Here is a 21,275-nt window from a genome sequence, read left to right as displayed (position 1 = left end):
CCCCGCCTTGATATGAGAGTTTGACATGGATGCTGTATGGTATCATGTACCCAGAAAAAATGATTACGTTTGATTCATGTTCATGTTAAAGGTTAAATAACTGTTAATAGTTATCCTCCCTATCCGTGTGGAAGTGGTAAGTATTTGGCTATTTAAGTTGAAAGGAAATAACTTGAAGGCTACCGTTTAGGTCGCTAGCTCTCTAGTTTGCGAGTTAGCATGCGTCTCAAGACCCTGCAGTTGCGCAATATGTTGTAAATAAAAAGAGTATAAATGTGACTATAGTCGTGTTTTGTCATGTCTACAGGGCTCTAATAATGCTTTGTTCATTTTAATATGAAAAAATAATTTGTCTACCCACCAACTATATGTGCTTTCTTAACTTTTTATTATTTGCCCTTTTATTATTATTATTATATTTATTTATTACTGATTGATTGATTTTCTTTATTCTTGATTTATTTATTTTTCATCTTATTTTGTGCAGAAAAATAAAAAGTAAGATATTTGAGAACAGTGGAATGTTTTATCAGAGCTTTTATTGGAGAAAATCGGAACCAAAGCACTGAAAAAGTTTGTATATTTTTCTGTTTTTAATGAATGCGTTTTTTTTTTTTTGTTTTTTTTTTTAAATCCTGATGCGGCCCAGCCTTGCCCAGACCCTAGCTCCAGTGGCCCCCAGGTAAATTGAGTTTGAGACCCCTGCCCTAGACCATGATGATGAACAATCTTTGTTTTCAGGTCATTTGACAGTTGTTTTGAGGCTACCATGTTGCTACTCTAACAACTTGCAATTGGCCACCTTAAATATTCTTTATCATGATTTGGCTTCACTTGTATGTAGGTATGTAGGTCAAAGGTCAGTGAGCTTACCAAATTAACAAATTTTGCGTTCCGATGTTTTGTATCAATAAAACAACAAAAGTGGTTAAATAATTATTGCACACTTTTCCTATAAACTTCATATGTTGGTCTGCTATATGATATATTTATAACTTATATACGTATAATATTTAAATTTGTGATCCCAACAACCAGTCATTTATAAAGGAACATTTTGAATATTATCAATATTATTACGTCAATATTATAAACATAAATGTGTCCTTGATTGCATGGCAATTGTTTATGTAACTTTCACTCAGAAAATGACATGCAATCTGCTTATTTTGAGGGTTAAATATATATTTTATCTTGATTCGTGCTAGCCGCGTAGCTTTCATCTTAGCTCGATACAGCGTCTTCCCTCAATGGGTAAACATGGAATCACACAGAAGCCACATTCTCATGGCATATGAAAATGTGCTTGAATAAACACGTCTCAATGTGTACGTAAGGTACATAAAAGATAAGGTTTAAAAAAACTGCATAAATATGTTTAAAGCATTTAAGAGTAGTAATAATTCATGTCATACATATAAAATTCAGTTGTAAAAGAAAAAAAGACACCCTACTATTTTTTACTAGTTTGTTCTATTCTAAAATAACCAAATCTCCATTGTTGGCGTTTGGGTGTAATACCGCAAAGTCCACTAGGGGGTGCTAGCAGCGATGGTGGTATAGAGGAGGTGACAAAACAGCCGAGGAAGAATAAATCCCGAGTGTGAATATACGTCAAGTCATCGTGGATTGTCTTCCTTATTGTGTACCACAGGTTAGTACAAAGTAGAGATAATTTATATTTTAGCGGCTGTAAAGAGTTTAGAAAGTTGCTAGAGTAAACAGCTGACTGCTAAATGTTTGTTACAAAATGTGTTGTAGAGGATATGAACATAAGCGAAATGGCTAATGCTAGCAAGCTTTAACGTACAGTTGATAGCATGAAGCAGGCTAATTGAAATATGTGAAACGTGTCTGGAAACAAATTGGTAATTGTTGATTAATCATCTTATGATATCTGAAGTTTTGGTATTTTTGAGAGGAAGAATAAATCCTGAGGGTGAATATACGTCAAGTCATGGTTTATTATTCCTTATTCCCCCTACTTCATAGGATAGAATATACAGTATTAAAAAAGAAAGATGTAAAGTGTCGATTGGCAAAAAGGCAATATTGGACATCCCTAAAGTATAGCATTGTTATGGAATTGTAAGAATGACAGAATTAATAAATCAGACTGTTTCATTGTTGAATACGGCCTACTATAAGTCAAAATATGCATATTTAAGCACATTACTTTTTTTTTTTAGCATTTTCAAGCATAAAAATGTCTAAATGCAGAAAAATGCAAATACGTTGTGATCATATGTAGTATTCTACACTCGTTGCTGTCCTTATGTGAAACATGAACACATATTTGTTTCCCTTTTCTGTCCCTTTTACATGCGAATTAACATGCGAAAACAAGTTAATTTCAGCTAGCTTACAATGCTGTCATTGGGAAAGGCCCATTTGTCGACTATGAAGCGTAAAAAAATACACATATGCTACTTATGCTAGTTCCTTCAATAACAACAGCAGCGATGTCCGCTGTGTCTTCCAGCACGAGACGTGTGCTCCAGTCTTCAGGTAAAAAATGCTGATGGCAAAACGAGCAATCGAGTGGCAAACGAGTCTTTGTAGCCAAATTGAGAGCTAGGTATCCTCTTTTCTGTTTGTGAATGACACTGAGACTAGCCATTAGCGACGCGTCGTGTTAGTCCTCGAGATAAAAATACTTTTTCATGTCAGCTGCTACAGTAATAGCTTAGTTAATATGCAAATCAGATTATGCAAATTATGTAAATGAAACACTTTTGACGTTTTCTGTGAGGGGTTTAGTGTCAAAATAGGTATTTCCTGTGACGCCTGTTGCTAGCAAGCTGATATAAACTTGTTTTCTCGCGCTAGAATGCACAGAAAAGGGAAAGAATTATGTGTTCATGTTTCACATAAGGATTGTGAACGATGAGCAAATTAAAAACAAAATGCAGTTCTCCTTTAATTCAATGTTGGGTTAGACACACAAGCACCAGACTTGAACCCTTTATTGCAGCAGGCACAATATTCATTCATTCATTTTCTACCGCTTTTCCTCACGAGGGTCGCGGGGGGGTGCTGGAGCCTATCCCAGCTGTCTTCGGGCGTAAGGCGGGGTCCACCCTGGACTGGTCGCCAGCCAATCACAGGGCACATATAGACAAACAACCATTCACACTCACATTCATACCTATGGACAATTAACCTAGCATGTTTTTGGAATGTGGGAGGAAACCGGAGTACCCGGAGAAAACCCACGCATGCACGGGGAGAACATGCAAACTCCACACAGAGATGCCCGAGGGTGGGATTGAACCCTGGTCTCCTAGCTGGCAGGCACAATAATTATAGTTATATAGTTATTTGTACTATATTGGGTAATAGGCGTTTGAAGGTGACTATAGGGGTGTTATTTCATGTTTGGAGGCCTCTAATAATGTAAAAAGCCTAACAATATTAAAGGCCATTCTTCTGTCATGACAACCATTCATAATTTATTGTATTTGATATTACTAGTTGGTTGAGAAATAGTACAGACCACACCCTGTGTGTGTGTGTGTGTGTGTGTGTGTGTGTGTGTGAGTGTGTATGTGTGTGCGTGCCAGGGACAGGCGCTAGGTTTGTGTGCGTATTTTGAAATTGCTTTCACATGAGTCGGACGCACACCGCATCAGCAGATTCTCTGATCAAATTAGATGGAGATGAGAGGAGAGGGGAAAAAAGAGCAGCGGTTGTACTGATGTATAATTCAATAAACGGGAACAAACGGGGGCAGACGGAGGAGATGCTGCGCTGCCGTCTCGCCACTTGATTTAACTACCACTTGTACAACTTGTTAGCTCTCCATCAATCCATCACCTCACTATAAAACACTCCTAGATGGTGGATAGATAGTTGTATCCTCAGCAGAATGTGGATTCAATGTCGTATTCTGTCAGGTATCAACACTGAGACGCCGTTGCTGGTGAGGTTGGACGCAGTAAGGAACAAAAAAAGTCGAATGAGTAAACCCACCAAAAATATCCCTGGTCATAAAAAAAAATGTCTGATTTGATTTATGATGAATGACTTATACAGGTGTTATATGAATCAGCTGTCATGGCACGTCCAATCACATGACCAGTCGAAACGGTCAGGTAGGAAAAAATTTGGTCTGTAAAAAAGGACTGTTAAAAATGTTTGATGAATCATCAAAAATCAAATATTTTGCATTGAATCATATTTTGGCTATTCTAAGAAATTACAGTATGCTCTTTTCATACTGTAGATTGGCTGATATATTGGTTATTGGACAATATATTGGATATCAGCTTCTTTTCAGCCCCCAATATCAGTCAGCATCAGCCCCAAAAATCCTCTAATTGGTAGACATCGGTATCGGTATTGTGTCCCTGGCCACTCTGACTGTACTGTTGTCGGCTAGCTTCTCATGTTAGCCTCTGGGGCGCTAGCCTGGTTTTATGGTACTGGTAATGGTAATGGTTTTATTTCATTTGAACATGCATCAGATTCCAATTGAGTGCATCCCATAATCAGTTCCCAGTTCCACATGTCCAAAAGGAGTAGAAAGAAGCAAAGCTTATTAAATCCTACCCCTCCATCTGGTACTTTTACAATCAGTAACTGTTACATTTGTTCACTTCCTGCTTTCATAATCCAGTTTAAGTTTTTGGGTGTTTTTTTTTTTTATCACCACCAAAGTACAGGGTGATTACGTCCTACTTAGTTGGTCCTGGTCCTGATGCTGCGTCATCAATAGGTAAAGGTACTAGAGGTGGAAAAGCACTAAACAAGCGAAAGACTGTTTACCATCTTAGCAAATGAGCACTTCTGCTTGGGATTTTAACAGCATGAGTTAAGATATTCCTGGAACCACTAGTCACTTTGTATCAGCTGTAACAAAGTAAAGAAATAAGTATGTCATTCTTATTCAAGTATTCCCAGCTTAAAGGTCTTGCTTATTTTTAAGAGGAATAAATGAAAACAGACCGTTTTGGCAGGAAGCACAAATCCAAGGAAATACAGCTGAATAGGTGCAGATTCTGGAAAATCGAAAAAGTTTTCTATTGTGTGTAGCTGCTCTATAGGAGTCCACAACTTAATACAAAGGGTTGAAAAATGAGCATAATAGGTCCCCTTTACGTTAAGATATGGAAATCTTCATTTAAGCAATCTTAATTGAACTCGGACAGATAATTTCACTCATTTTTAGTAGATTTAGTAGATCTTATATTTGGCCAGGCCTTTTTTTGATCAAACATTTGACATGAGCAGGCTAAAATGTGGAATAAATTTATCACCCGGCAGTGTTAACATATTCATGGAAGCGTCTCGCTGTAATAACGGCGAAAGTAAAACAGCACTCATAATTGTTTTAACGGGGGACATATGGCAGACTTCAGAGGACACATGCTGCAAATATCACAGCAGCTCTCTCACACGTTCCCTGTCACACACACGCGGTATTAATGCACCACAAAAGTTGAAACATGGTGATAAATATGGGAATGGTGAATTTCAGCTTTTTAAAGCAACAGCTGCTGCAAACAGACACGGGATAATGACCGGCTTTGTGCCAAACATTCCAAAAATATCCGCCATGTCCTGCAATTTTGACATTAGCTTCACCAAGATGGCCCCGAGCCGAAAGGGCTTTGTTTCCGGATTGTGATGGAAAAAAGTAAGAAGGCTGTCATTTTATAAGTCATTTCACTTCAATTTCTATTTTCCCATATTCCTCATCTTTGAACTCTGAAAGCGGTTCGGAGCACAACACATGGCGGCGTGCGCGGCCTTAACTACTTCACACCAAGACTCGCATTCAAGGACATGCTATGTAAGTCAAATGGCGGCGCAAACCGCACACATACTTACATTTCCACCTGGAATACATGTTACAGCACTTAGTGGGCATCCGTGCAGGGGCGCCGCCAGGTATTCTGGGTCGCATGCAGAAAAATGAGCAGCGAGGGGTTGCGTTCAAAGACATCATTATGATGATAACATTAAGTATCACCCACGCAATATTATTATTGTTTTACCCAGGTTTCCTTTATCTGCCTATTTGATACAGTGTTAGCACGTGTTTGGATTGTAACAGAGCACCATGTGTGTCGCCCCGACCTGATCTTCCCACCGCAGTGTCCGGACCGGGCCTGGCGATGTCCACAGAGATGCAGGAACAAAGCAAAACAAAGGCGTCTGAGTGAACACGTCTGTCGATCCAGGGTTGAGCTCATCCACCAGGGCTCAAGGAGGACTCATATCTGGATGGGTAAGGAGCCACATTCCCTTGAAATGAGCTGCTCCGGGATGAAAGCCTTGTGTGAGCTCCCCAGATGACCCACGACCCCGTCTGTATTTGTGCAAGGGGGAGAACCCTGATCCCGGGCTCTGCGCCTCCCTGCCAGGAACCTGGGGAGTCAGGTCGGGGTGGCCGGTCCAAGCCCGCCATCTTGCCCTCTGGTGTTTTGCTACTGGGGTAAAAAGTGACCCTCGGATGAGCCGATGCTGTCACGGCAGTAACCTTTCACCCCGGGAGATTCAGAGGTGGCCCACAGGAGGTTTTTAGGATTTCATGTCTCATGACGCTTCGTGTTTCTGTGGAGAGAAACCTGTTTTCTCCTTTTACCTCAGGGCTGTTCACATCGCCACAATCGTCCAGAGCTGACATTTTTGAGCTGGTATTGGTAATTTCTTCTTCTTTTTTTTTGACTTGCACTAAATGCATTTTAATGCTAACCTCTGCCCTCCCCCTTAGGCTTTGCAGGATGTCACAGTTGGCCCCAAACGCGGCCAATTACAAACAAACGCAGATGCCCCAAATTCCACCTTCACTTGAAACAGTTGGCTGACCCTGTTTTCCCCTCTGGTGAGGTTACCGCTACCTACACACGCCCCAGGCCGCCCATAATCCAATCTAAGAATCTTGCTTTCAAGGAGTGTTACCAGGAAGTGGGGGGACTGCCGACCATATTTCAGGGGGTGTCCAAACCTTTTCCACCTCACGTACATACTGTACGTACACCGCTAGATATGCTGAGAAGGCAAAATTGCATCTCGCCTTTGTCATACAGATGAAAAAGTGGATTATGAGTTTGTATTATGACTTTTCCCCCCATTTTTGCTATTATTTCAGACATTTTTCAAGTATTTGAAACTTTCTTCCGATGTACTATTGCGACTTTATTCCCATAAGTTATTTGCAGAGTAGTATAATTTTTCCCCCTAAACTAACACAACAAAAACTGAAGCCAATGGCACCACAAGTCACGCATTCATTAAACGTTCCCATAATCGGTTCAACCCTAATTATGGCGTTATTTTTTTTCTTTGATATTTCAACTCCGCTACTAAAAAGTATATATTATATATTAAGTTTATATATTACTTTATACTATATGTGATTATATGTATGTTATTTATATTCATGTGAAATTACAGCTGTTTTTTTATTTTCTTCTTTTCTTGATTTTATTCTGGTGACATAACTTTTTCCACAACCTAATTTTTTTTTTTAAACGTAAACTTTATTTGTTGTTTTGTTTGTCTCTTCTAATATTATAATTGGGAAAAGTCTTTTTTATTCATATTTCAATTTTATGCTTCTAAAATTAGTCTAGGCATGTCCAATATTGTCTTTTTGCCGATAACCGATATACCGATATTGTCCAACTCTCAATTTCCGATTCCGATATCAACCAATACTGATACAACATCACATAGAGGCATAATTTTAATGAGTAGAATTGTGGTAAAGCAGTTTTTCTCAAGTATTTCTTTTATTTTCTGTCATGCTTGTCATTCCATCAAGGCACAGAATTTTTTTTGTGCCACTCTGATTTGAAATACGAGAGAAACTGATCATATTTATTCATTTATCTGTACTGTACAGACTGAACTGGAAACCGAATCCAGGAAAATACAGCAAAACATATTCAGGAGTCAAATTGCATGTTGAGTACTATAAAATTGTACATGTTGGTAGGTCTGTAGGTCTGTGTCCTCTCCTATCTGAACCCCGCCCAGATGACTGAGCTCCTTAGTCTATTTCTACCCAAACTCAATTCAGTTGCTTGTATCCACGGTTAGTTATTTGGGCCACTCTTATGCCAAGGTAGCACTGTATATGACAATAAAAACAATACCTGCACTGCTCCAGTCTCTGGCAGGCCACGTAATCCAGGATAAGTCAAACACAGCGACAGTAGATACAAATAACTTTGGTCTTGCTACAAGAGCCATCTACCAGGGCTTTGAAACTAACGTTACCAATCTAAATACTCTTTTCTTTCTCCATTTCCCATCAATATTTGTTCCAGCTTTGAGTTACCGTCCTTTGACCAAACTACGTTGGGGGCCGAGGGTCAAACAGCAGGAGTGCACATTAATCATGGCGTCATTAATGCGTTAACTTTGACAACCCTAGTTAACATACGACAGGAGATATGTGATGTTACTTATATGAGAATCTGAAATTAAGAGTTGGACAATGCTGGCATGGTCCTGCCAACATGGTGTCCCTTGTTTAATTTCCCAGGATTTGCGAACTCCTCAGTAAGAAACGTAGCTATTAGCTGTCCCAGAAATCCACCCGCCGGTATGCATGATTCATGTATGCGTGGAGCTCCACTATGCTGTGGGCTTTCACTTTGTGCTTTCACTGTTAAGTCCTCAAATACCAGAAAACTCTGCAAGAAAGCCAGAAAAAGTTCAAATTTGTCGCTAGTCGCTTGTGAGAAAATATGTCACAAAGCGTGATTGGAATGTCACCAGACAAAGTTGCCAGGTTGAGGTTTTTTGTTTAACACCGAGTTCTGCTGACATCAATGCCACCCCAACGTCCTTATACGTATTGGCGGCACTCAGTAAACGCAGACCAACGTTTCCAGAAGTCCTCTGTAGCGCTTGGGAATGTGACCAATCATTACACAGACCATTTGGATGGGAGGCAGGAAATCCAAGGAAACACTGCCGGAAGACGTGCAGAGATCTAGACCCGTTTTGGGATTTGTGTGTAGCTGCTTTATAGGAGTCCATAAATCAATACAAGGACATGGGAATGAGTATAATATGCTAATGGTAATGGTTTTATTTCATTTGAACATGCATCAGATTACAATTGAGTGCAGGTCCAACGTAGTCCTCCCTGAGATCATATGTCTCCTCTCTTGTATTGGATGACATTTTTAGCTAATTGCTTATTTTTATTATTTGAGCTGTTTGAAGATGAACTATATCAGCAAGTTGAAGTATTTGCGATTTTACAAATAAGGAGTTAGTATGTTCTCTATAGGCGCCATTATGAATTATCCTTACTGGCCTTTTTTGCAGTACATTTAGCCAGTGAAGATTGCTTTTATAGTTATTAGCCCATATTTCCAGACAATAAGTAAGATATGGTAGAACCAGAGAGCAATAATAATAATAATAAGTCACTTTTAAAGTAATAATATGGGAAACTAGGAAATGTGGGGGCGCTGGGAAAAAGGGGGAAAAGTGGGAGTATCCCAAAGGAAATATTAATGTCGGCAAGTATGGTGTACTGTTGTGTACAGTGTATGGTGTACTGTTGCAGCGCAACAACTTCCTGTAGTAGAGTGCACAATGCAATATACTCGGGATCACATGGATCTCAGGCTCCCAGGTAGTCGTGACCCCAGGGACGAGGGTTTCTTCGGAGTGACAAACAGAGCCGTACTCATCCTCCTAATTGTTCGGAATGTCCTCGTTGAGACAAGAAAGAAATCCTTTCACATGCTCCCTAATCAGAGTCATGCAGCTTGCACTTAATTCAGGAGGACACTTGTTGAACAACGGCCTTGTCCCCCCCCCACACACACACACACAACTGTCCGCAGAAACAAACCTGCCAGACCACCACAGTCTGTGTCTCCATGACACTTCCTTTCCCATTGTTTGGAAGTGTTGCCAACCTGTGAAAGCATTCAAAGCAAAAGTTCCAAATATATCAGAATAAGTGGACCCGAATAATGGACCCGAAGTGCAAGTAACAGTTGTTGGGGCCAGAAGCAAAAGTTCATAGAGGGTCCCTCAAACCAGCGGTCATCAGCATGACGCATCGCGTTTGGAATCCTCCAACTGGGCTGTCGGTGCCTTGCCTCGTGGCACACGGCACCCCTAACCACCATGCGTACTTTTTCATGAGAAGTCGTTGGCAACCGAGCATCAACTGCGTTTCTCGTTTGCCGAAATTTGCCAAGTCAGTTGCGCTCCTTGTCATTCCGTACGTAGAATTCTGAAGCAATTCTGGTCTTAAATCCAACCGGGGGCCAGCGGCTGACGTCTGCGCTCCCTGTTGGGCTGCAAGGTATTACTGTAAGTCTCTGGGTCTTGTTGGCACAAGCCAAATGTACTGTAGTACAATATGAGTGTTGGCAGGTGGGCCGCCCAAGCATTAAAGACACATGTTGGATAATAATGGCCTGTGATTGCTTCCACAAGGAGCTCTTCCAATAGTGCTGACAACTGGCTGACATTTTTTGAAGCGGGCTTTTTATTCTACAATGAATGTGTTTTTTTTCTTGCTTCAGTTGCACTCGGATTTGAAGATGATATTTGTGGAACCCCCTGTGGGTTGTGCTATAGAAAAGGAAAACGCTGCTCTACTTGCGATACAAAATGTTACAATCATTAGACAAATGGTTAATGACTCATGGGAAATTTGTTGCTAAGTCTTGTTACTTGTTAACCCTGCTGCTTTTTGTGTTTTTTCCGTATGTTAACTTTTAACAAATTGCTGGTGATGCCAGAGGAGTACAGCTGTTGGGCCGCTCAGCAACAATCAGGCAACATCAACCATTTATAATGTGAATGTTGACTTTTGGGACTAAGTCCTGTCCAAAGTGGCCATGCTTTACTACCAATCTTGCTCAAAATGTACCATTATATTAATACACAGATACCTTGACGTACAAAAAGAATTCATTCCGGAGCGGCTTTCCTATCTTGGATTTTTCGTATGATGAAATGTACCCTATAAATGCCGTAATTTGTTCTAGCCCAGGGGTCAGCAACCCCTGGCTCCAGAGCCGCATGTGGCTCTTCAGCCACTTTGTTGTGGCTCCCTTCACAACGCTCAAGTATTTTTTTTAAATACCCTAATGGGAAAAAATATGCATTTTTTAATGAGTTTTTTTTTTTAATCTGACTTTCTGTGAGACCCTGAATGAATTGAAGTGAATGAGTTCTGACTCGTGATTGGATGAGCTCAAAGAGCTCACATGTGACGAGAAGCAACAATTTGGTGTAAAAATTTGGCGTTAAAACTGATTCAAACTTTCAAAAGTTTATAAGATATTGTTTTTAAATGATGTTTTGCGGCTCCTATCTGTTTTCCTTTAGTAAGCGTGTGGGTAAAATGGCTCTTTTGATAATAAAGGTTGCCGACCCCTGTTCTAGCCCAACAGTCATATTTAGTACAAAGTCAGAAATCATACATGAGTTGACATAACTTCACTTTTATACTTTTAATTGGCTTCACTTTTTAAAGACACGTGTACTTTAAATTCCCTCGAAATTCACAGCGCAAAAACTCAAGACAAGGAATGAGAGCTTTAGGTACGCTACTACTACTCTGCACTGCGCCGTGACGTAGCATTGCTGAGGATTCTGGGAGATAACCACCATAGCCAATGGGAGAGCACAACAAAGCCTTCATGTGATACCAATTGAATTCTGGGAGGAGATGCACTTTTGTATTTTAATGTTTTTTCGTGAATTCTGACATTTTTTTGTGTAACAAGGTGGCTGTACGGCGGACGAGTGGTCACACAGCTCGGAAACCCAAGTTCGATCCCACCCTCGGCCATCTCTGTGTGGAGTTTGCATGTTCTCCCCGTGCATGCGTGGCTTTTCTCCGGGTACTCCGGTTTCCTCCCACATTCCAAATGTCCACTCCAAATTGTCCATAGGTATGAATGTGAGTGTGAATGGTTGTTTGTCTATATGTGCCCTGGGATTGGCTGGCCACCAGTCCAGGGTGTACCCCGCCTCTGATTGCTGTTTTGTGGTAGACTTTTGTGGGTTCTATTATTAGTCAAACATATGAAATATACATATACTGTACATATACATTATCATATGTAGTATTGTGGTCACTCGGTGGCAATAATGATACAAAACATTGAGACAATAGCTCACACATGGTAGTGTGAAAATAAGTTCTCCTCACCTTCCGTGTGGAAGTGGTATGTTTTTGGCTTCTTAAAGTGGGGACTGCACTTTTTTGGAATTTTGTCCATCATTCCCAATCCTAATGTGAAACATGAACACATTTTGCTTTTCCCTTTTCTGGGCACCCCCGCGACCCTCGTGAGGCTAAGCGGTAAAAATGAATGAATGAATGAGGTTTTTGTAAGTGGAGGTTTTACTGAATAGATAAAAATATATGGTTGATATTGGCATAAAATTTAAAATGAGTAAATATCAGTATCAAAACCGCAGTTAAAAAAACCTGCAACAGGTGATATGTGATGTTACAGGTATCGCTAATTGGTATTGGTTGATAGCCGAATCAGAAATTGTTTAGTTAGACAATAATAGCATATCGGATAAAGCTAATATTTGTTCTCTATATTCTTCCCCTCTCCTTCTGTTGTTCCCTTTCCTCTTTTATCGCCCAGTCATCCTGTCCTGTCTACCCCCCCCCCCCCCCACACACACACACATATTTGGACGGGTGATTGGACAATTTTTCTTGTACCTCTGTATAAATTATTGTTACACATGAATTTGTTAGCCTGCTAAAAGTATGTAGCAAATGGTGTGGTGATTTGACTAAATAAATAAATTATGTGTGAGAAATTTCAAGTCAGAAAAATAATATCACAGACAGGTGATCAAACAATACAGTGCAGCATTCCCTTGTTTATCGCAGTTAATTGCTTTGATACGCGAATTTACAGCAAAGTAATCTGTTTATGACCTTCTAAACAGTAGTAGAGCTCTCCGGGCATGATATAACTCCCCTACAGTAACGTTTACACTCCTATTACCCAATTTAGTGGGCATAATAGATGAAAATAAGACAATTAAGAAATAAATGAGACTTTTAAGACGGGTTTTAGCTCGTCATGCATGAGTTTATGGGTTACAGGCCCCCACAAAAACTGCTAATTTGTGTGAATGCTGAACATTTCCACTCATTTCATAGTTATTTTATAATAATTTCTTTGACTAAAAGAACCATCTTATGGGCATTAGCAAATACGTCCTTCACGGTTTCCAAAGGTTGGGTTTTGTCTGCCCACAAAAGGAGTGTGTTTGATGCCGCTGGAAATAGCATAGCGACTCACATGGCAAACACAAGGCAGAGCATGGCTGACCATTAAAACAGCAAAATGAGCGTCATTCCGTAAAGCGGCAGGCCTGGACAATTAGGATGCGGCGCTCCAGTCCGGCTTGGCGGGCCGGGCCAAGGCCTACGATAGCGCGTGATTGAGGCTGAAAGGTAGCAGCAATGGTGGAGGGTCAAGGACAAAGAATCCACTCACCAGCCCTCCTTTGCTTTACGCCTCAAACTCACGCGCACGGCCCTTCCATTGCTTATTGAATTACGCTTAATCACTCAATTAAAGTCACATGGAGACGCATCATCCCTTTTCTCAACCCCACTACTGGACGCCCAATAACGGCTGCAGTGTTGCTGCTCGTGGGAACAATCAAAACAAGAAGTCGAGTATCTCGGTCGCTCGGTTGGTTACATGACTGTCTTTAATTGGACTTTCTTTAATTGGACGTATTTAATCAACCACGGACATACTGACAAAAAAGTGAGGAAATGAATGGAACCTTTTCCATGTAGTGAAAAATGAAAGGATGCAACTGGGGACCACTTTGATAGTTTGTAAAGCAATACATGTACATACATATGATAAGAAAGTACATCATAGTTCAGAAAAAAACCCATCTAGGCTTTGTAATATAAGCGACAAAAAGAATTTGACTAGCATGTACTTCGGTCTCAGCTCTTTTTCTTCCATTTTTTTCCAAATACTTCAACTTTCTTCTTAAATAATCTTTCTTCACATTCGTCCAACTTAATTTTCCAATATGGCCGCTAGCCAGCAAGCTAACTAGTTAGCTTCAAATGTACATCTTCTCAACTTAAAGGGGAACTGCACTTTACTGATGTGAAACATGAAGACATATTTCTTTCCCTTTGTCTGTGTTATAATACACAGAAAATAAGTACTCCTCACCTTCCCTGTGGAAGTGGTGTTTTTGGCTTTTTAAAGAGGGGACTGCACTTTTTGGAATTTTGCCCATAATTCCCAATCCTGATGAAACATGAAGACATATTTCTTTCCCTTTGTCTGTGTTATAATGCACAGAAAATTAGTTCTTCTCACCTTCCGTGTGGAAGTGGTATGTTTTTGGCTTCTTAAAGGGGGAACTGCACTTTTTTGGAATTTTGCCTATCATTCCCAATCCTGATGTGAAACTTGAAGACATATTTATTTCCCGTTGTCTGTGTTATAATGCACAGAAAATAAGTTCTCCTCACCTTCCGTGTGGAAGTGGTATGTTTTTGGCTTGTTAAAGGGGGAACTGCACTTTTTTGGAATTTTGCCCATCATTCCCAATCCTGATGTGAAACTTGAAGACATATTTCTTTCCCTTTGTCTGTGTTATAATACACAGAAAATAAGTACTCCTCACCTTCCGTGTGGAAGTGGTACGTATGTTTTTGGCTTCTTAAAGGGGGAACTGCACTTTTTTGGAATTTTGCCCATAATTCCCAATCCTGATGAAACATGAAGACATATTTCTTTCCCTTTGTCTGTGTTATAATGCACAGAAAATTAGTTCTTCTCACCTTCCGTGTGGAAGTGGTATGTTTTTGGCTTCTTAAAGGGGGAACTGCACTTTTTTGGAATTTTGCCCATCATTCCCAATCCTGATGTGAAACTTGAAGACATATTTATTTCCCGTTGTCTGTGTTATAATACACAGAAAATAAGTTCTCCTCACCTTCCGTGTGGAAGTGGTATGTTTTTGGCTTGTTAAAGGGGGAACTGCACTTTTTTGGAATTTTGCCCATCATTCCCAATCCTGATGTGAAACTTGAAGACATATTTATTTCCCGTTGTCTGTGTTATAATACACAGAAAATAAGTACTCCTCACCTTCCGTGTGGAAGTGGTACGTATGTTTTTGGCTTCTTAAAGGGGGAACTGCACTTTTTTGGAATTTTGCCCATAATTCCCAATCCTGATGAAACATGAAGACATATTTCTTTCCCTTTGTCTGTGTTATAATGCACAGAAAATTAGTTCTTCTCACCTTCCGTGTGGAAGTGGTATGTTTTTGGCCTCTTAAACGGGGAACTGCACTTTTTTGGAATTTTGCCCATCATTCCCAATCCTGATGTGAAACTTGAAGACATATTTATTTCCCGTTGTCTGTGTTATAATGCACAGAAAATAAGTTCTCCTCACCTTCCGTGTGGAAGTGGTATGTTTTTGGCTTCTTAAAGGGGGAACTGCACGGTTTTTGGAATTTTGCCCATCATTCCCAATCCTGATGTGAAACTTGAAGACATATTTATTTCCCGTTGTCTGTGTTATAATGCACAGAAAATAAGTTCTCCTCACCTTCCGTGTGGAAGTGGTATGTTTTTGGCTTCTTAAAGGGGGAACTGCACGGTTTTTGGAATTTTGCCCATCATTCCCAATCCTGATGTGAAACTTGAAGACATATTTATTTCCCGTTGTCTGTGTTATAATGCACAGAAAATAAGTTCTCCTCACCTTCCGTGTGGAAGTGGTATGTTTTTGGCTTGTTAAAGGGGGAACTGCACTTTTTTGGAATTTTGCCCATCATTCCCAATCCTGATGTGAAACTTGAAGACATATTTCTTTCCCTTTGTCTGTGTTATAATACACAGAAAATAAGTACTCCTCACCTTCCGTGTGGAAGTGGTACGTATGTTTTTGGCTTCTTAAAGGGGGAACTGCACTTTTTTGGAATTTTGCCCATAATTCCCAATCCTGATGAAACATGAAGACATATTTCTTTCCCTTTGTCTGTGTTATAATGCACAGAAAATTAGTTCTTCTCACCTTCCGTGTGGAAGTGGTATGTTTTTGGCTTCTTAAAGGGGGAACTGCACTTTTTTGGAATTTTGCCCATCATTCCCAATCCTGATGTGAAACTTGAAGACATATTTATTTCCCGTTGTCTGTGTTATAATGCACAGAAAATAAGTTCTCCTCACCTTCCGTGTGGAAGTGGTATGTTTTTGGCTTGTTAAAGGGGGAACTGCACTTTTTTGGAATTTTGCCCATCATTCCCAATCCTGATGTGAAACATGAAGACATATTTCTTTCCCTTTGTCTGTGTTATAATGCACAGAAAATAAGTACTCCTCACCTTCCGTGTGGAAGTGGTACGTATGTTTTTGACTTCTTAAAGGGGGAACTGCACTTTTTTGGAATTTTGCCCATCATTCCCAATCCTGATGTGAAACATGACCACATATTGCTTTCCCTTTTCTGTGCATTATAACAAAGGGAAATAAATATGTCTTCATGTTTCACATCAGGATTGTGAAAGTTCCACCCCAAAAGTGCAGTTCCACCTTTTAAGAAGCCAAAAACATACCACTTCCACACGGAAGGTGAGGAGAACTCATTTTCACACTATCATGTATGAGCTATTGTCTCAATGTTTTGTGTCATTACTGACCACAATACTACATATCATAATGTATATATGTATATTCAATATGTTTGTCTAATAATAGAACCCTGTGAGTGTGAATGGTTGTTTGTCTATATGTGCCCTGTGATTGGCTGGCCCTGCCTCTCGCCCAAAGACAGCTGGGATAGGCTCCAGCACCTCTGTGACCCCCGTGAGGATAAGCGGTAGAAAATGAATGAATGAATGAATATTAATAGAAGCCAGTCTACCCTTCAGAGCAGAGGTAGGGAACCTATGGCTCGGGAGCCAGGTAGGGCTCTTTTGATGACTGTATCTGGCTCTCAAGCGTTTCTTACCACAATAAAAATGTATTTTTGCTAACAGACTGTTAAAAATAATATTCAAAATCAACAACTTTCTTATGCATTTTAATCCGTCCATTTATTTTCTACTGCAATACGGCCGACCATATCTATCTTTCCTGATGATATTTTCCAAAAAAAGGTTCCCGACCCCTGCTTCAGAGGGTCACTTCCGAGGTTTCCTTAATCTACACAAGTTCCATGTGGATCTCTGCTGTGGCTCGAGCCTGTCGGGTGTGGAGAAGCAGCAGTGAGTGAGGAGGAAATGGGGTCTGGCATGTTGACTCAGGAGTAAATCCCCCCGGACTTGGAAAAAGGCTGCTATGAAAGAGCTGAGTGGCCCCACAATGGTGGACACCCCAACACTGGAGGGATGACTGGTCACCGTGAAGCACATCGACTACCAGCATCAACTCACTGCTTGGTGGGAAATCAGGTACTTGGATATTATGAAGTATCTTTTCACTCATTTCAAGAGTCCCCATACATTTGGATTTTTTTCTTCTGTAGTACAATTTGTGTAGTGTATTTCCTGTGTATCTAAGCAGGTCATGACATCCACCCAGCTGTTGAGCGTGGGTACGCCTTGACAGAATGGACAATCTACATAGCCTCGTGGCGGTCAAACGTCCATTTCACCTGCGGTGGCAAACGGGGCTATTAAAGGGTCGGGTTGGGCGACACGAGAAAACAAGTTAATATGAGCTAGCTAACAATGCATGTCATCGGGATACACCTGTGAAGCCCTCTAAAAAAAACCTCTAACAACATTGCATGGTTTGATATACATGCTATGATCGTGCATTGACATGTACACTGATGATGATGATGAAGTATCTTGATAAGTATCTTGCCGTATTTTTTATTTTTTATTTTCATTGGAAAGTTACATACGTTATGTAAATGGAACAATGTTGACGTTTTTTTGAGGGTTTTTTTGCGAGGGCTCTGGCGTCAAAATAACTCTTTCCATTGACGTTCCTTGTGAGATAAAATTGTGGAGCCCCCGTTGTGTAGTAACACGGACGTCAGGGTGTAATTCCCGCGTTTAATGCAGACCTACCAACAAGTACAAATTTATAGTACTCAACATGCAGTTTGACTCAGGTTTCAGTTTCAAGTTCAGTCGGTACAGTACAGATACATTAATAAATATGATCACTTTCTCTAGTATTTCAAATCGGCTAAAAAATGTCTGTTCTTGGAGGGCATGACAGAAGACAATTGAGAAACATAGCTCAATAAAAACATGAAAAATATATGTGATTGACAATATCGGCATATTGGTTGTCGGCAAAAAATCTATAATAAAAAAGTACTTAACCTGGAAATACCTAAGAAGATAGGACTTCCATCGGAATTGTCATCAGCACTCATGATAAATCCTTTGATAAATGTACAGTAAAACCATGTGATCAGTATCATATCGGCCCAGCTCACTCGTGGACGATTGGTATGGAATCAGCAGCATGAATCCCTGATTGGAGTATTCCTACTTTGGAATGCTTTTATTTCACAGGCCTCTCATGTTTAGACGGCTTCCTAATGTCCGTGGGGAATTTTCCTTTGCGACGGTTAGCAGCTACGAGTCTATTCAAAGCAGAAGTTTTCCACGCTGCGCTATCAGAGAAAGGGGAGAAGAACAAGTGTGGAGAGAAACGGACAATCAAAGACAGGAACTGAGCTTTGGTGATTGTGTTCCAGATTGGTTCCAGGTGAGGCGTTTTGAACGGAGGACCGGACACGTTCATAACAACACGAAGATGTTGGCGTTTAGTGATGATCCCTATCAGCAGGTGTGGAGATTGTTTTCCATGCGGTGGGTGGTTCAACTCTTAGTGGAAGCGTCTTGTTCTGATGTTGACAAAGGACAGAATTCTTTGAAATCCCTGCCTGGTCAATGGACCTCAACAAATGTACGTGTTGACGTTCCCCATGATCCGACTGTGGTGCCACATCGTACCAGTTCGTCTGTACCGCTTGCTTGATTGGAAGCAGACTTTGCATGGGAAGTCTAATTAGAGGTGGAAATTGGGTTGGTGCTGTGGAGCGAAGGTACCCCGAACAGAAGTCCCTGGAGGAGTACATTACCCCCTGGCGGCAGGGTTCTTCTTCTTTATTAATGATGTCCTTGGTTGGTTTGTTTCGGTTTACCTTGACCATATCCGTGGACATGTTCTGCTCGTCCTTCAGCATCTGTTAGAGAATGCTCCAAAAATGCTCCTATCACATGTCTTCTCTTACCTTTTTGGGTTTTATTGTGCAGAACAGGCAAGTTTGACCAGAATCTGCCAAGATCCAAGCAGTGGTTGGTTGGCCCACTCCTCCATCCAGAAAGCTTTTGCAGAGGTTCCTTGGTTTTACCAACCGTTTTCATGGCCGAACCTCTGAACAAGCTTTCTCACCTCCGCTTCCTGTACGCGGTCGGAGTTGGGGCTATACTCTCCTAGTGCCCCAGCTCCGACCGGACGCTGCACCAATCAGTGTCCCTTCTCCGGGGGTCTGTCGCCTGCTGAGCCCAACTATGATGTTGGCGATCAGGAGTGATTGGAGGCGCTTCTTGGCCTTCAAGAGTGGAGGCACTGGTTGGAAGGCGTCCCACCCCGTTGCAGGGACAAGAACCTTGAGTAGGAAATGGTTCTGAAACTGAGTGGGGAGGAAGGGCAACGACTACCATCCATTTTTATGATCTTGATTTTGTTGCATTTTCCTACTTTCAGTTTCAATTTCAGTTTGTAGAGGACAGATAAATGAATAGACATAATCCGTTTCTCTAGTAGGGCTGCACGGTGTTCGAGTGGTTAGCGCACAGACCTCACAGCTAGGATACCTGAGTTTGATTCCACCCTCAGTCACCCCCGGGTTTTCTCCGGGTACTCCGCTTTCCTCCCATATTCCAAAAACATGCTAGGTTAATTGGCTAATTCCGAATTGTCCATAGGTATGAATGTGAGTGTGAATGGTTGTTTGTCTATATGTGCCCTGTGATTGGCTGGCCACCAGTCCAGAGTGGACCCCGCCTCTCTCGCCTGAAGTCAGCTGGGATAGGCTCCAGCATATCCCCACGAGGGGTAGATGGATGGATGGATGGATGGATGGATGTTAAATGGTCTATCCAGCATCAGGACCAACTGGGGCTTCACTATCTTGCCCAAGGTGACTTCCACGTGATCACAGCAGGGCAGAGGATCGAACTTGCAACCTTCAAGTTGGGAGACGACGATGGTTTTTTTTTTTTTTTATGTAATTTTTAAATCAGGAATCCTACTTTGTGGAAGCCGTTGTTGGGTCTGGAACCAGTTCATAAACAAACATATAAACAATTGTTTATATGTTTGTTTATGAACTGGTTCCAGACCTTATTCCTTTCCTTAAGGAATGACGGTTTTGTTTTGGCTCATTTGTGGCGATCCCTTGTATTTCTGTATCTCTGCTCCCCGACTGTTGTATGTGTTACTTTGCATTCCCTTTGTAACTTTATCACCAACAGACAATCCAGAATGTACATTTTACATTCAGCCAATATTTTTGCTCTCTCGGATTCCCTGAGGTTTTTAGAACGTCCAAGTATGTAAACTTATAAGAAGTAGTGGATCCATCATATCACACGTCTGTACACATGGCCCTCTGAGAGAACAAGGAAGAGAAAAAAAACAACAGCGTGGAAGGCTTTAAAAAAAGCAAACGGGAAGGTAAAGGAAAATAGGTGAGAGAGAGAGAGAGACTGTGTGATGCATCAAGGATCAGATAGGAAAAAAAAAACGTAGATCCTGGCTATTCCATGCTGGACTTCTCTGGGGCCCCGGAGGTCATCTCGCTCATAAATCCTCAGCACATATTTAATCCAGTCAGAGGGTAAACCCGGTGAGAGTTAAAGGATGCACACTTATTACTCACCTATGCAGGGCTGGATGTTCTGCCCCCCCACCCCCAACTGCCAAAAGTCGACTCCCACATCAACCCCCCTCCATCCAGACAGCCGGCGCTACGTGCTATCAGAAAATCAGAGCAGGAATGCGACTCCTGACAGACACATCTCTCAGGCCCCCAGACTGAATATGTTCCCAATTAGCTGCATCTGATAAAGTGTGAGTGCAAGTGAAACCCGAGGCGGGCGTGATCAATAGCACTTGACTCATTTGGTCACATAGCTTTGACATTGACGGCCCGCCGTGTGATTAATCGCCACCGCGCCGTAGATAATCGTCTGACCACATCCTCCTCTGGAGGTGTCGCAGAACTCCGCTGTCACGTCCGCTCATCGCTTTTGGTCACCTTTTAATCCATCCT

General features: G+C 41.2%; 1 long non-coding RNA gene across 1 annotated transcript; it reads left to right on the top strand.

The window, feature by feature from the left end:
* Window positions 1-1,588: 1,588 nt before the first annotated feature.
* On the top strand, window positions 1,589-13,639 carry LOC131138890 (uncharacterized). The gene is made up of 5 exons (XR_009132155.1): window positions 1,589-1,654; window positions 6,100-6,232; window positions 6,329-6,507; window positions 6,595-6,641; window positions 6,719-13,639. It is a non-coding gene; the product is annotated as an uncharacterized LOC131138890 (long non-coding RNA).
* Window positions 13,640-21,275: the final 7,636 nt, after the last annotated feature.

The sequence above is a fragment of the Doryrhamphus excisus genome, chromosome 11 (assembly GCF_030265055.1).
Source record: "Doryrhamphus excisus isolate RoL2022-K1 chromosome 11, RoL_Dexc_1.0, whole genome shotgun sequence".
Classification (NCBI taxonomy): domain Eukaryota; kingdom Metazoa; phylum Chordata; class Actinopteri; order Syngnathiformes; family Syngnathidae; genus Doryrhamphus; species Doryrhamphus excisus.
The sequence above is the reverse complement of the archived record's forward strand: the minus strand, read 5'-3'. Positions and strand labels throughout refer to the sequence as shown.